Source organism: Carassius auratus, chromosome 16 (assembly GCF_003368295.1).
Source record: "Carassius auratus strain Wakin chromosome 16, ASM336829v1, whole genome shotgun sequence".
Taxonomy (NCBI): domain Eukaryota; kingdom Metazoa; phylum Chordata; class Actinopteri; order Cypriniformes; family Cyprinidae; genus Carassius; species Carassius auratus.
This window is the reverse complement of record NC_039258.1, coordinates 22224567-22240518: the sequence shown is the minus strand read 5'-3', so window position 1 is coordinate 22240518 and position 15952 is coordinate 22224567. Positions and strand designations below refer to the sequence as shown.

The 15952-nt window shown below is 43.5% G+C and overlaps 1 pseudogene; it reads right to left on the bottom strand.

The window, feature by feature from the left end:
* Positions 1-9487: 9487 nt before the first annotated feature.
* LOC113116543 (serine/threonine-protein kinase pim-1-like) lies at positions 9488-11907 on the bottom strand (annotated as a pseudogene).
* Between the last annotated feature and the right edge of the window lie 4045 nt (positions 11908-15952).

The window sequence follows — 15952 nt, the reverse complement described above, 5'->3', positions numbered from 1 at the left end:
TGACAGGGAAAAATGTCACAAACTAGTTCACCCCTATATATCTCATTATAAAGCCAAATTGTAATTGTTATACTAGTTTTTAAGTTTGTCTGATTTATGGCATGTAATAAATGAATTTCTTGGTTATTGTTTTACATGGTGGAAATATTTGAAGAGAGTGTAAAGCGTGTGTTTAGCAGTCCACAGGTCCAAAACTTTCTAAAAGATTCATAAACACATCCCAGTGTTTAAAAAAAGTTTAAACAGCACCGATCAAAATGCAGTTTGAGTGAGGGTTACACATAAACTGCATCATGTGTAAATTACAGCATAGTCTCCACATGCCGATGTAACTTTTTCCCCTCCACTAATGGCTATAAAAGTTAAATGGGAAGTTTTCTGTCATCATTTACTCACCTTCGCGTTGAAAACCCTCATTTCAAAATCTATGGCTTCTTTTCTTCTGTGGAACACAAAAGGAGATATGTTTATGTTGATGCAATGAAAGTCAGTGGGGTCCAAACAACACTGAGTGCACACTTAAGCATGTACAATATTCGTTGCTCATTTAATCAATTATTGCATTTCCTCATGGTAATTTGAATGAATGGCTAAAATTTTTAATAGTTGTGCTCTACATAATGACTGCAGGTCTGATTGCAGGAGCGGAGTAGATGGACAGTTTTTACAAATTCTGCAATAGCACTCAATATAATGATATAAAAAAAACTAGTGCACCTTGGTTCCTCTACTCACAGCTCTATTTTAGTTGGTTTTAAAGCACGGATTCTCTGCTATTTCAAAGGTGTTATAAATGTGCAAAGAAGGCTTATATATAGTTTACTAGACTATCACAAGACAAAATCAGAAGAATTTTAACTACTGTTAGATAGTCCTACTGCACCGCTCAATAATCTGTATTTCTGTAATAATCTTTAATCTGTATTCGGTAAATGGACTGCATTTATATAGCGCTTTAAACAGACCACATGGCCAACCAAAGCGCTTTACAATTTGCCTCACACTCACCCATTCACACACCGACTGCGGTGTCAGCTGGGGTTAGGTGTCAGCCATTCAAGGAGCCATCCAGCTCATCAGGAGCAGCTGGGTGTCTTGCTCAAGGACACCTTGACACTTGGTCAGGTGGAGCCGGGGATTGAACCACCAACCTTCCGGTTTGTAGATAACCTACATGAACCACTGAGCCACTGCCGCCCCTGACAATGCAGTCTGGTAAACAGTGCAATGGACTATAAATATAAAATATTGCCTGTATGTTTTGTATGTTTTGTATGTAAACTGTATGTTTTGCATTTCTATGTACCAATAAACATAACATAAATATATATATATGTTTATAGTTTATGGCTTTTACAGTGTATTTTTGGATTGCTTTCAAACTGCTGTAAATGTCTCAGGTTACGAATGTAACCATGGTTCCCTGAGTAGGGAACGAGACACTGCGTCCTCTAGGGGCGCTATGGGGAACATCTCGATGTGACCCGTGTCTGAAACATACGTTGAAAAAACACCAACGAGTTGGCCGGTGACAGCCTCTGATGTCACTACTGGCTCGACTATAAACAGGCACCGGGAGAACACGTCATTCACTTCTCGGTCTGAAGCTTGCGTCCGAAGCATGGCAGGGAGCTTGCTGAAGGAGCTGTCTCAACAGATCCCTAGTAGCAACACCCTGTTTAAATAGGTATCCGATGCTAGTGGCTGTAGCCATTTAGCCTCCTTGTTAGTTTGTCCGCCTCCCATGCCGGAGACCCGGGTTCGAGCCCCACTCGGAGCGAGTGCAAGGAGTTTCATAGAGGACCCGGGTGAGAGGGGTTACATTGGTGCCGTGACCTGGATGGGAGTGAGGTTTAGGGGGGTGAGTGTAACGGAGGCCAGTGAGTAGTGCTGTGCAGGTAAACCTCACTCCCCGATCTGAAGAGACGCACTAGTGGCTGTAGCCATTTAGCCTCCTTGTTAGTGTGTCCGCCTCCCATGCCGGAGACCCGGGTTCGAGCCCCACTCGGAGCGAGTGCGAGGAGCATCATAGAGGACCCGGGTGAGAGGGGTTACATTGGTGCCGTGACCTGGATGGGAGTGAGGTTTAGGGGGGTGAGTGTAACGGAGGCCAGTGAGTAGTGCTGTGCAGGTAAACCTCACTCCCCGATCTGAAGAGACGCACTAGCGACAGACACTAGTGGCTGTAGCCATTTAGCCTCCTTGTTAGTGCGTCCGCCTCCCATACCGGAAGACCCGGGTTCGAGGAGCGTCAGAGAGGACCCGGGTGAGAGGGGTTACATAAATACCTAGGTATCACTCTGATTCGGATGAGAACGCTGCCTTGCCTGGATCACATCCCTTAGTTTCTGCTTACCTCCTAGTGACCCACGATTCGTCTTATCCCCTGCCCGCAGGTAGGGGAGGAACACGAGTCGCAACACTAGCCGTCTGTGCCTGTTTTTGATCCTCAGATCGAGACAGGCCAGGACCCCTATGTTGTTTGGGCTCAGAACTGGTCCTTCGTGGAATGAAGGATCTGAAAGCAGCAGAGCACGCCTTCGTCTCCCTGAACTTCTCGATCACCGCCTCAACGGAAATAGCGAAAAGTTCAGAAGGCAAAACCTGAGCATTGAGAAGAAAGAAAGCTAGGGATGCACCGAAATGAAAATTCTTGGCCGAAACCGAAACACCGAAAGAAATTATTCCAACATTTCGGCCGTGTTGTTTCGGTGATAAAAGTCTATCGGCTGAAAACCGAAAAGGCCATTTTCGGCCGAAAATTTTCGGTGGCCGAAATTTCGGTGCATCCCTAAAGAAAGCCTTTTCTTTCTTCTCGGTGTCTGCCAGGTTCGTCCACAGATGTCTCTCCGCTACCACCATGGCCACCATAGTCGGCCTGCTTGGTAGCATGGAAAGAGATCCGCCGCTTGGCTACATGATCAGCAGAGAGGCCCTAGCCTCTATCCAGGTCTCTTAGCAGACCAGTCTGATATGCTTGAAGCACCACCATAGTGTGTAATAAAGCCACAGCCTGACCTGTTGCTGTGTATGCCTTGCCATTTAAGTGAGATGTACTTCTTATAAGGGCTTAGATGGCAAGGAGGGAGATTAAGAGAGGATGTTTCCCCTGCAGAAAGAAAGCTTTTTCTACAGGGGGCATTCTCTCATAGATGCCTTTGCGCATCACCTTGATGTTGGCACATCTCTTATCCCGAAACTGATGGATGCGAGAAGAAAATGACCTCTTTAATTTCTTTTCGATCTCTGTATAGTGATCAGGCTGAAATGGAAGGCTCACCTGAGCTGGAGGGCTATGGTCAGAAAGATAACACTCATCAAGGCGGCCTCACGGCATCACCTTGTTAGCGCACTTTCATGGCAAGTCCAACTTTGCCGTGGCATAATCCACAACCTCCAACAGCTCTACATACGCAGGGTAGGAGGATTGGGAAGGCTCAACCTCAGCTTCTTCACCATCCTCAAATATCTCCTGCTTTTCCTAGGTAAAACCCCAACAGAGCACTAACCTCTTTATTCGAAAGTGGTAAAGATATAACATCAACCTCCCAAGGCTCTCTGATATCCGCCGCCATTACGAGGGTGAAAGGGAAAATCCCTCTCTAAAACATTCAGACAGATCCGCCTGAAATTCTCACAAGCACATTCTCCACCGTGCCTCAGCAGTGATGGGTCCTGAACCGCGGGAATCAGATGGCTGCCTTTTTTTCTCAGAAAGAGAGACGAACAAGAACAGAGGTTTTTTCATTGAAAAAAACGCTAACAATGCACGCAGATTGCTTCCTCAAAGACATTGCATGCATGCTCTTCAACCAAAGAAATGACGCAAAGATCGTGTGTGTCATCGGTAGTCAAATAACGCAGACACAGATGAATACATTGTCTAAATGCTTGCAAGTAGTTGCCATGATAGACAGAGAAAGATCACTCTTACCAGTTCTTTCAGATGCACACTTCAAACAGAACAAACAGTGAAGAAGAAGAAGAGAATGACATGTTCACCCGGTGCTTGTTTATAGTCGCAACGGTAGTGACATCAGAGGCTGTCGCCGGCCAACTCATTGGTGTTTTTTCAATTTATGCTTCAGACATGGGTCACGACAAGGTGTTCCCCATAGCGCTGTTCAAAGTTCCCTTAAAAAAGGAATTAAAACAGACACCGAAAATCCTCTGGTTACTGATGCAACCTCAGTTCCCTGAGATAAGGGAAAGACCGTTGTGTATGGGTAAACACCTGTTTACTCTGTTACTGCAGCCTGATTTGTTCACATTTGTGTAGATGCACAAACCAATGGCACTTACGCCCACCAGAAAGGGCAGAGCCAATTTGTAAATTGGCTTGCAGCACCATTTCATCAGAATAATTAGACTGAAGCGACAGTCATCGACTTGTGTGCAGTTTATTGCATGGCAAATGAAACAACACTCATTACCTTATTTCTGGGAACTGAGGTTATGTCAGTAACTGGAGCATTCTCTTTCAAATGTTTACTTAACATTGTGAACAAAAAGCTGCTCTGACTGTTTGAACAGGCTCATGGCCCAGATAGGGCATAAAACATTGAGATCCTGGTCACCATCTGCAGCAGGGAGCACCAGAAGGGTAATTACCTGGGCTCTGAACGGAGTTGAGAGTACCTTCGGAACATATCCATGTCTAGGCTTGAAGGGGACTTTAAAGTTGCTTGGCCCAAACTTCAGACAGGAAGCACTGCCCGACAGTGCTGGTAAATCACCCACTCATTTGACCAATGCTAGTGCCAGAAGCAGAGCAGTTTTCAGTGACAATGGGCGTAGTTCAGCTGAATGTATTGGCTTGAAAGGGCTAACCCTAACCCTAACCAGTCTGAAGACGAGGAGGGTTTAATCTCTGGGTGCCCTTCAAGAACTTAATGATTAGATCGTTTCTGTTAATTGAATTGCCAGCTTCGAGGTAATGATTCGCTGAGATAGCAGCCACGTAAACTTTGAGTGTGGAAGGGCCGTGCCCATTGTCCAACAACTCTTGTAGAAAGTATAGCCCTTGGGACACATCACAAGATACTGGGTTCAGACACTTTGTGCAGTTCACCAGTCACGAAAGACTGACCATTTGATGCCATAAGTGTGTAGATGGTTGTCTAGTCTCTAAATGGTATAACACACTCTCGCTGGGAGCTGCGTAAGCCCCCGTTGAGGATCCATATGTTAAAGGGGTGGTTGACTTGGTTTTTTCTAGGCTTGATTGAGTTTATGGGCTGCAGCCTAACATGTGCCAATGCTTTGCTTTTTTAAAAACACATTATTTTTCACATAATTTACCTTTATTCAACACCGATCTGTCCCTTTTCTCAAAGATGCCTCAATTATTTCCTGTTTTTATGAAGTCCCTGCCTCAGAAATATGCTGGCCTGAGACAGGTCGGATGGCTCAGTGTGTTATGATTCGCTAAACTGCCTCAACCGCATCTGAACATCCCACCCCTCAAGCTCAGAATGTCCTCCAGTTGTCCTCTTTATTGCTTATAATTTTGAGCCCAATTGAGACACAGAGAATATTAATGAAAAGGATCGTGAAGAACATGCGGAAGCATGGCTCTTAATGGTAGGTTTGTTTGTTGTTGTCTCAAACTTTTAGATACGCTGTTGTTTGTAAATGCTACTGCTTCTGTTAGCTTTTAAAATATGGTTTTACTCTGATTACAGCATCCATGTATAGCGCTTCTCATTGCTATGTGAAAATAAGTGTTAAGTTTGTTGGAGCTGAGAGAGAGAGAGAGAGAGAGGAACAGGATTGAGAACAGCTGCTTTAGAACATTTAGACATGAATCAATTACAGTCATTAGAAGACAGAACTGCGATTCATATATGCACCCATAGTTTTCTCTTCCCCTTCTCTAAAGCAACACAACCTGGCTTCACCCTCTGTGTTGCATGTTCCCTGGGAGCGGGGTTTATCTAGGTTCATGACATAACAGACCCAGGAAGAAGCTTGTTGTAGTCCCTTACCAGCCAAACCGCAAGTTATTACGATCAATTAATCAATTAATAGTTAACCTTAATGCTGCAAAATGCACCTATTGCAGCCACCGATGAGAGGATGTGCAAAAGCCACACACACACACACACCCAAAACGCTTTCTCACTTGAATTAAAGGAGTTTTCAATTAAATGCTAGTAGCAGGATTATAAAATGAATAGATGTGATTATGATCATTTGATCAAATTAAGAGAGCGCTCCATACATTTGAGGTCATTTTAATTTGTTGACTATTTCCTATCCCACATGGAGGCCACTGAACGCGCCTCTTTAAATGGTTTTGTGGTGCTCATTGTTGTATTTTAAAGCACAATTGCAGTGTTTTCAACTGACATTATGGCATTTAATGTGGCACATGTGTGGTTGTGCTGCGCAGTAAGTGAACCGTTTCCATCAAACACACTGTTGCTCACATAAAATCTTTTTATGTGATTATGATGACAGGGCTTTGGCTAGATTTATTTGTGTAATGTGGAGACAAATATGTTCGGATCCATAAGCAGAAATTTGAAAGTAAGAAGGGTCAGACAGGCAGTAATCAGGAACGGTGTCAGGTATGTCAGAGATATCCAGAATCGGTCACAATAATCATGCAGAGATCGGGGCAGGCAGCAAAGAATCACAGTCTGTATAACAATCCAAAAGTCAGACACGGAAGGAAGGAAGAAACACAGGGAAACTGCTCAGAAATGTAAGACAAGCTAAACAAGACTTCTCACTTAATGAGAGTCCAAACACAGTTTATATAGGGGAGTGGTAATGGGGAACACCTGGTGGTGATTAGCCCTTGGAGTTGGAGATGAGAATGGACACAAAATGTAAAAGTCCTGAGTGGTGTGCCCTCTGCTGGAGTTCATTGGCACTCCTGCTGATGATCGTGACAATGTGGAGGTTATTGCTCATGTCTCATTCTGCACAACTCCAAATGTTTCCATATTCACAATGTATTTGAATGTTAAACTATTAATTATAATGTAATAATGGCTTGTATTTTACACACATTCGCATAGACGAAAAAGATCATCCTCTTCATATGAGCAAAAACGTCCTTGGCATAACAGCACAGTGAATCGGTATATTATGAACTATTTAAACTGTCTAGTGTAACCTTTTAAATGTTTAGTTGACTCTTTTATTTTGATAATGAACAGACTGTGATGTAAGTTTGAACTGCCGGAATACGTGTGCGCCAGGGACATTCTAAAACCCTTAACGTGAAAAACGCTTAATGTTAATGTACTAAGACAGTGATATTAACAGACCAAACTCACTAAACTTCATACTAATAAAGTACACTATAAAAAAAACATAAAAAAAACAGATGAGCCCTGAATATGAAAGCAACTTGTTTAATAACACGTTAAGCCTTTTCCTCCCATAGAAACACGTTATAAGAAAACTGGCTTAATGTACTAACATGTTATTAAATGCGTTACATTCATATTCAGGGCTCATCTGATTTTTTTGTACATACTAGTATACTTTATTAGTATGATGCTTAGTGAGTTTGGTTTAATAAAATCACTGTCCTAGTAGATTAAGCCACCTTAAGTGCTTTCTTATAATGGTTTTCTATGGGAGGAAAAGGCTTAACGTGTTATTAAAAGCGTTACTTTCATATTCAGGGCTCATCAGACTTTTGTAGATAGTATAATTTATTAGTATGATTTTTAGTGAGTTTGCTATCACTATCTTGGTACATTAAGCCAGGCTCTGGTGCGATCAAAATGCCATCTCGCTTCGCTCAGGGACGACAGGATGAACCCTTCCCGGGGGTAGGCAAGGTGGGCTTTCTTCTTTTGTTAGAAAGGAAGAGGTCTGTGGTGAAGCCTGGCAATGCTTTGATTTGCGACAATTCACTTCTTCCATTGTGTAGCAATTCTCGGATGGGGGACTCCTTTCACAGCGGTGGTGATGATGATGGGGTACGGGCTGCACCTGCAGGACGTGACCCGTGGGAAACAAAACTCCATCGCTCAGAGGTGTGAGGTGAAAGTGAGCTGGTTTTGAGGGAGTTCTGGCCGAGACGAGAACTGACCTTTTCCTCTTCCTTTCTGATGGATCAGGATGGCTTCTGGGTCTCAGGGTCCAGCACTAGTCGAGGGCATACTCTAATTTACTCTTTTAGAAAGCGCCGGATGGCCACAGGGGAGATTTGTCCTCTGCTGTGGCTCTTTCAACAGCAGCGAGTAGGTTGAGTTTCTTTCCATCTTCCTTCTTCTGCTTCTTGCACAGTTTAAAGAGATGATCCTTGTTGCTGAAGGAGAAGATTATGATGAAATGCCACTGCGAGCCAACTTTTATACATGTCGCTCTGCCCTTTCTAGCAGGCTAATGTGGCATTGGTTTGTGCAGCTACACAAACATGAACAAATCAGGCTTCATTAACAGAGTAAACAGGATTTTTACCCATACACAACGTGAAGTAAACATTTGAAAGGGAAACAGGACTGAGCAATCCTGCTCTCTATTATAGACAAAGATAATATACCCAAGACAAGTCACTCGTATAGTTTTGAATGGGGAAAAATGCTACACTCAATATAGCTGTTCAATCACAGTAAGCCCCGCCTTCTGAATGAAAGAGCCAATCACTAATCGGTAAAATCAGCGGGTCACTGCAGCTGCTGTTAGAAGTGTCCCGCTTGCTATAGAAACAGTCAGCACTCGGAGACGTGCTTTCAGGACTGTGCACACTGCCTGATCTAGCCTGAGAAATAAGCTTTTTTATAACACTATTTGAGCAAAAGTAGCAACATTTATGACACAGCTGTTGTCATATTGCTTTGGTGATTTTAAATATGAAATTTAATAGTAAGCTTACTGAACAGTTTTGGAGAATTTGATGTTCCCCGAGCTGCACTTGCATGACAGAGGCATTTCAAAGATGGCCACTGAGTTACATGACCTGTCTTGATAGGACTTTGCTATAGATCAGTAGTTGGTGCACATTTGAGTCCGTAGCAGACTTCTACCCGAAATTCTACAAGGGTTTAGGTTGCCATTTGGGACAGGGCTTTAATCAAAGAGATAATAGTTTAAACCAGTGATGCTCAAAGTGGTACTAGAGTGACTAGTGGTACTCAGGCTCGCTCTATTGATACGCAGATGAATCACTCAATTTAACGAGTCGCAAAAATGACTGTTCATGCCTTTTCAGCGATAATGTCCCAGGTGTCTTTAGTAAATCCTGACAGTAGATTTTTAACACCAAATGAGGGTTTTGCGCTGGCACAAGAAGATAACAAATCTGATCCTTTCTTGTTTCATAACTGACTGAATCAGTGTTTTTGAACGAATCTCTTGAATGAATGATTCAAAGATAAATAAATTTTTAAAAGCCTCATTTTGCCACCTAAAAAAAGATGAGCACACAGGAATGTATAGGCATAATGGAAATTTTAATTATACAACAAGTATCCGATTCTGGAATTGGAATAGATTTTACCAACCCCATGTTTGTGTTTGCTTAAGTTTGACTTTTTCTATATTAATTTCCTTTGTCTTTATTCGTTAGTCACTATGGTTTCTTATGGGCTAATTAGTGTTGTGCCCAGGGTGCAATTTGCCAGAAGGCAAATCTTCCTTATGACAAGAGCTGCATGCTGGTTTAGGCTCAGTCTGGAGCGGATCTCTGTAGCATCAGGACTCTGTTTTGAGCCGGCGCTGCGTGTCCAGCTCCTCCAGCATCCACACAGAGCCCTCAGTCACGCTCCAGAGTGAAGCACAGCATTACAAAACACATGAAACGCCTGCTGTCCACTCGTCCTCACTGCAGGTGTCCAGCTGTCTCTGCTGCTCCTGTGTCCTGCACTCCTGCTCACACTATGTTCACAATTACAGACAGTTACCTACATTGATCCTGACAGGACAATCCAACTGTCCAATCAACACGGAGTCATTGAGATGAGTGTGCTGTGATTGGCCACCTGTGGAGCGTAACCAGGGATGCTGTTCAATGTCCTGTAAGCTGGGACGCTCGTCCGCTGCTGCTCTAAGACACCATCTAATCAACTGACGGCAGTCTGTCACATACAACACAGTACTTGAGCAACACAACATCAACTTCTGCTCGCTCCGGCCCTGATTTCTGACTGTGAACAGCTGCATGTTTGCCATCTCTTGCCTGCAGACAGGTGACTCGGGAAGCGCAGTCTGCGAACCCTCCGTGCGCTTTGGAAAGGTAGAGAGCCGCACAGGAGCTTGTAGAGCGTCACACCCAGCGACCAAGCAGTGGCTGCTCCGGCACGATAGCTGTGGGAACGAAACCACTCCGGAGGGGCGTATGAAAGAGTGCCTGAGAGACCCCAGAAGAGCAAGAGATCAGCTCAAACGCTTCCAGTCCAAAACACACTTCCACAGAGATCTCCTCCTGACCAACCTGCAAACTCTTCATACTGCGAGTCCTTCAGGAGGTGTCCGCAGCCAAAGTCCAGCAGCTTGATCTCGCTGGTATCGGTGCAAATGAGCAGGTTCTGTGGCTTGACGTCCCGGTGGAAGACGCCGCGGCTCTCGCAGTGTTTGAGAGCGTCGATGAGCTGCAGCAGCACCTTCTTGGCCTGGCTCTCATCCAGACAGCCGTTCTCCTCACAGAAACTGTGGAGATCCTGGCAAGGATCCGGCCGTTCCAGGATCATGACGTAGCGTTCGGGATGGTCAAACCACTCCAGCAGCTTCAGGACACTGGGACAGACAGGAGCTGAATTGACTCGGGTCATCAACGCGACCTCCAGCGGCAGCAGACCCTGACCTTCCTGCAGCGGCAGAGACAGCAGACCCTTGAGTCATCGCTAGAGGCCTGAGTGTGGCTTTATGTGTGTATCAAACCCTACATGTGACTGAACTTACAACTTCCACGTCCTCGTGCTCCTCGTCTTTAGTCACGTACTTGATGGCCACCTGCAGACAGACGAACCACAGTATTTTACACCTGCTAATGATGACAATAACCTCAAGCTCCGTACAGATTAAATACAGTTTATGTCACGAGTGTCGTGAATGAGGGCTGTTTGAATGAATCGAGGAGGAAAGAAAATGTCTTACTGGCAATCCATCAGAGCTGCGGGTCCCAGCAAACACAGAGCCGAATCCACCTTGACCCAGCATTGGGCCCTTTATATACGCATCTGCAACAATCACACGATCACAAGAAATGAGAAAACAGGCGACTACAAGACTGTTCCTGTAATCATCATCAGTGAATGAACATGTCAAAATCACTTAATTCAGCCATGTCTTGAGAATCAGCCTGACCTTCAGCAGAGCGTTTGGTGGGTCTGGGATCTTCATCCTCCGAGCTCTGTCTCTTCCTCTTCCTTTGAGTCGACTCAGAAGGCACAGGACAGATATAGCCAGGCCGGGTCGGGGTTGACAGTGCTTTCTGAATGTGGTCTCCACACGGTCTCCCAGCCTCCTGACCAGCAGCCATCTGGGTTAAAACAGCAGTGGATCTGGAGCGACCCAAAGCTGAGAGAGCACCACTTCACTGTTTCACACTGTTTGACTTTCTTCTGCTTTTAATGAATTTCTTCAAATAAATCAGCTCAACAATGTCTTGAGATTTGTTAACCGTGGTATAAGTGGAATAATCGACTCTGGTCAGATTATTATTGAAAATAATGCACATCCCAGATGAAAACAATCATGTGAAGTGACACATAATACACTTTTTATAAAAAATGTACAATATATGCTTGTTTCACTAGTGTTCGAGATAAATCTGCTGAACTGCACAACGTTATTAATGTAAGGGTAATCTAACAATACAACTTCAAACCAAACAAACAAATATGAAAAATTAAAACACTCACCTTGTCTTTCGCCCATGTGAGCCATCGAAAATATCCTTAATATCTCTCCTTCACAATGAGAAAAGAAATAATAGATAAGAAAAAGAAATAACACCTGAAACCAAATAAAAACAAATAAATGAAATAAAACTCTCCTCAGAATAATCTAAACTCAGAAATGCTCCGAACTCCTTCAGACATAAAAGTGTGTCTCGAGAGTCTCGTCTTCAAACACACAACAATCAGAAACAGAAGACTTCAGATTTTTATAGCTGCAGATGGAACTTACAGGTTGCTATAGCAACTCAGATTCGATTCACGCACAATCGAGCTCGCGCTGCAGACTGTAGCATGACGTCGTGTAACATTACTTTCGTGACGTAATGTGCGCCGACTGGTGAGATATCTGTAAAATAAAACCTTTACAAAGTTGCTTTTTTAAGAGCTGGAAAAAATATGTTCACTGAGATAATGATTACTATAAGGTTATTATAGCGTTAGGGGTGGGCTAAGGGGGCTGGAGCCCCGAATGTTTTCAGTAAAGCCCCGAATATTTTTATTACCACCATGCCATCAATGAGTTTTCATGCCCAATAAAGTAATTTATATTAGAATTTAAGTAAATATCTCTCGACTCTCACGTCCACAGTGTCTGTACTTGTAAATTTACCCAAGTAAGTAACGCGTTGTCATTCAAACCCGACGAAAACCGCCCACTGAGTCTAGTGCTTCTGACTGACATGGAAACTGGCCAACCAGCGATGAGCGTCTGTACGATGCAGCCAATGAAATGAGATCTTTTGGAGCCAGGCGGTTTGATTGCGTGTAGTATTTTACTAGATCAATTTATTTGAAAATTAAAATGGATATTTCAAAATTAATCTTCTTCTTCTTCAAAAAAGGAAGTAACCCCTCCCCCCAGCCAAAACACTTGAACACCAAGATACATCAGCTTCAGGTATCTGTAACTTTTAATCATAGTATTATATTTATTTTTAGGTTTTAAATTGTGTCTGATTTAACGTTACATTTTGAACATCTAACAGTTAACGGTTGCGCAGCACAATCTTTAGGACACACACGCACACACACACTTTTTCTGAATGAATCATCCGTTTCTAACGAATCCATTGATTAAATGACTGACCGACTCACTCATTAAGGCAGTGGCATGCCGCCACCTAGTGGCAAAGTACGATTCAAATTTTTTTTTTTTCATAATTTCATATTTCTGTATTCCAAATTTTATATTTGATACATTAGCCTCATAAAATTATTTATGCAATTTGTAAGTGCTGTGTAAGTGCTCCTTCAAAAATATAAGTGTATAGAGCCCTGCGTTTATAATTATACTTGGCTTTAAGTGTACATAAACACAGAGATAAAGTCCTTTGACCAGATATCTTTGTAGAGTAAGAGTATGTCAGTGCACTGCTTAATGTTTGCTTCTTATTCCTTTTCTACCAGGACGAGTGTAGCCAGTCAGGCTTGATTGGAAAATAAAATAAAACAGAGACAGAGACAAAAAAAAAGTGAGATAGAGACACAACATCAGCATATGTGTCAGGATACAAGAGATAAACTTTAAATAAAATGTTTTAAATTTGTTTTTTTGTTTTTATTGTTTTTGTATATTTTAAACAAGGTAAATCTTTCTGATTTATTAAAATAAAAAGTCACATTCATGTATTTTTCTGGGCTAAGCGCAGGATCTCCACTCACCCTAGAACCACCCCTGCTGAAACTTATACTTTCACAGCTCCGATATTAATATTATGAGAAATAATAAACAAATTACACTTGCACAATTACATTTGCAGGCAGCGCATACTTTGTGATCAAAATGAACCTAAAATACAAAATATTAAGCCTGATTATTGATAGAAAAAATTCAGATCCAAAAGCATAAACAATAGGCCTAATTGAAAAAGTCTTTGCTACTGTAGACTCCTCACAGCTTGTGGAGATTTTCAAGTTCCCTTTCATAGGTCACTTCAATGCTGCGGTGACGTCACCACTATGGGAACACCTTCGGTGTGACGAATGTCTGAAGCCCTATACAATCCCGCCAATCCTATTGGACAAATGGCGCTTGTCACCGCTCTACGCATGCGCACGAATCGTATACCTGGGTGCCATGCGCCATTTCGCTCAGATTTCATTCCTTCAGGGAAGCGAATCATCTGTGCCCTAAGAATCATCTCACATTTTCCAGCGGTTTCTACGAGCAGTGTTTAACTCCTTAACTCCTCCGCGATGAGTCAACGAAAGGTAAGAGCCGTATAATGGGTTTATCACAAAGAGGCACTCATGAGAGATTCGTTTGCAGCGTCTCTACATGTTCTCTCTGTGATAGCCTACGGCTATGGTAAAAAAAAAAAGAATAAAAAATAAAGGTATCCGCCCTCTGTAGTGTATTTCTTATGTCGCCTCGTGTCTAACCCCCACCGTTCGCTTCTGCGGTCGCCGAGGCCCCGCACGAGGTGTTGTTTGGGGCGATATGTGCGGCTTGACTATGAATACAGTGATGCACTGGAGTTTTTCCACTTGCTGGCTCTCCCCCACTCGAGCGTGTTAATCAGAGCAGATTTGCTTTTTCTACTATGTTTGTCTAACTGCGGCTTCGAACTCAGAGTAGGCTTTGGCCGGCATACGCGGTTGTCTCCCTCCGAGTGGACAGGAGAAAAGCGCCTCCCCTTCCTCGGTGAGCTATTTATGTGGCTATCCGCGTGGTGGATAAACTATCGCCACCCCCAACCCCCCACCCCCCCGCCCCCATGAGCCGCTACCCTTCTCACGGTCCTCCACCAAGAGTTTTTGAGGTCCTGGAAGCAACCTTAATCAACACATGTCACGAACGCCGCCATGACACTGACATGGCGGACTGCTAATTTACAGCGATGCCGTGTTGACTACCTCTCTAGCCGAACGGATCACGCCGAACTCGGCCGCGGCCTAAGTCTCGTCGAAGGCGTATCGAGTCGTGTCTAATTTCGGCAAATTTACTTCTCTTATGGCGGTTCTTAACGAAAAGCCTCTCGTTCTCAACCCCCACGCTCTAACATTGACTGTCTTGCAGCAAAGGCACCTCGAGCGTCATTGAACTGATCAATCATTTGAGCTCCCCCTCAGACACTCTGCACAATTCAGTCTTCAGAGTTTGAGGGACGGCACAAGAGGCTGGCAAAGATGGCCAGTTTATGACGGCTCACACAGCTGCCGCGTTCTCGCTAGCGGCGTGGCCCGATGTTTATCTTGTTGGATTAAATCCTGCCGTGGACACGCTTCAGGATTAAACACAACGAAACGTAGCGAGTTTGGAGCATGCGCTTTCCTTCATGTTTAATTTAAAGTTTACGTCACTCACTGACTGACATTTTCCTAACCAGAAAAAAAAAAATCAGATTGCCCTGCTCTGCCTCTGATTGGCTAGTACTGGGTCAGAGCCAATTAGAAGCAGGACGTGGGTGGGAAAAAACTCTGCTGTCTCCTGTGTGTATGGGGAAAAGGGAGGGACAGAGAGAACAGGCTAGAACTACGTTTTAATAACTTATAGAAACTATCTGCTTCATAACTTATTATGGAGCTGGAAACAAGCCCAAATAAGTAACTACACATTAGAAACAAGCACCTCCCCCATTTTTAAGCACTTCCGTTTCTGATGCGCAGACTCAAACTGCCATCGTTAATCTTGCAGAGACGGTGAGCTTGAGCGTGGAGTTCTTTGGCGTTAGTGAGCAGGAGTAAGTATTCTGATTAATTATTCTGTATATAGGGCTTGGTACCAAACTTCGATACCTTTATGGTATCGAACGAAAAACTTCGATACTATGAGTATCGAAAAAATATTTATCTTTCGGTGCCAAATTTCGGTTCCAAAAACCAAGCGGCCATGTTTTTTTTTTTTTTTTTGCCAAGCGGCTGTGTCTGTGTGAGCTTGTAGCATACGTGCATGTAAGGACCTAAATTTGCCGTGAATGGCTGTCGACCACCACATGACTTGACGGGGAGGATTTTTGAAGATACTCGTAGTCACACAACACAAGTGTAGTTGTTTTTTCTCAAAACGTTTCCGTTTTACGATGTCAAAAGGTCTAAAGTGTGGCTACACTTTTTTAAAAGTGGATGCCGAGTCAGCAAAGTGC